The sequence below is a fragment of the Montipora foliosa genome, chromosome 6 (assembly GCF_036669935.1).
Source record: "Montipora foliosa isolate CH-2021 chromosome 6, ASM3666993v2, whole genome shotgun sequence".
Lineage (NCBI taxonomy): Eukaryota > Metazoa > Cnidaria > Anthozoa > Scleractinia > Acroporidae > Montipora > Montipora foliosa.
In genome coordinates this window covers 71,061,424-71,062,449 of record NC_090874.1, presented here as the reverse complement: position 1 = coordinate 71,062,449, position 1,026 = coordinate 71,061,424, and positions in this window count along the sequence as shown.

The following is a 1,026-nucleotide window of genomic DNA, read 5'->3' as shown; positions in this document are numbered from 1 at the left end:
AAGCAAGAAGCTCTCCTCCCCCTCCCACAAAAAGCATAGTTGCGCAAACAATCAAACAAAAATACACCCTAAGCCTTGAGTTATTCATTTTAAAGTGCCCCCAATGGCTCAATTTTCTTATCTTACAGAAGTCAAATATCAGCGCCTTACACCGTTCAGCTCACCTCAATCCTCTCTCAATCCTCTCTCAATCCTCTCTCAATCCTTGTATAAAAACGAGGACAGTACAGACTGGGTGCAACAGGGAAAGGCAATCATTTACCTCCACAAAGTTGAAATATTGTAAGTAAGGAGCATTCCCGGCGGGGGTACTCCCTTATAAGGGCTTAATGGGGACGTGCGGCCAGCCAGGGTATGTTTTTCGGGATTTTTGTCTTGAACAGGGTATCGAATTTATCATTTTTTGTCTTAATCAGGGTATTGATTTATCAATTTTTGTCTTAAACTGGGTTAAATGTCTTAAACAGGTTATCAAAAATCGGAATTCTGTCTTAAAATGGGTAGGAAAATCAGCGATATTTGTCTTAAACAGGGTCAGGGTATGAGGGCCACGCCGCACCTCCCCAACCAAGGATACATCGAGTACCCCCCCCCCCCGGGGGAGCATTAACACATGAAATTGTGTGTTTTTGAGCAAAATGTGACGCTTAGGTTGCACAATGAGAGGTAGAGAAGACAAATTTAGTTTATTTTGTAAACGAAACTAACCGGACTACATGAAGCTAGCTCATTGAATCGTAAGGTAACTAATTCATACAGACTGGTTACTGACAGGCCCCGAGGAGCTCACGGCATTGACCAAAACGTCTTTCATTGGGCGAATTGTGTAAGATGAATTATCCGTTTAAGACGGCTATTTCGTCTGCAATTCGGCTAGATATAAATCTGGTGTTTAGACAAATTATGGACCAAAATTCGTCTTCAGCTGATTCGTCTGTTAAGCACGTAAGCCGGATAATTCGTCTTCGCTGAGTTGTTCTTCTCCAGTGTATTTTTGTAACTAAGTCACGCAATATCATCCTTGTC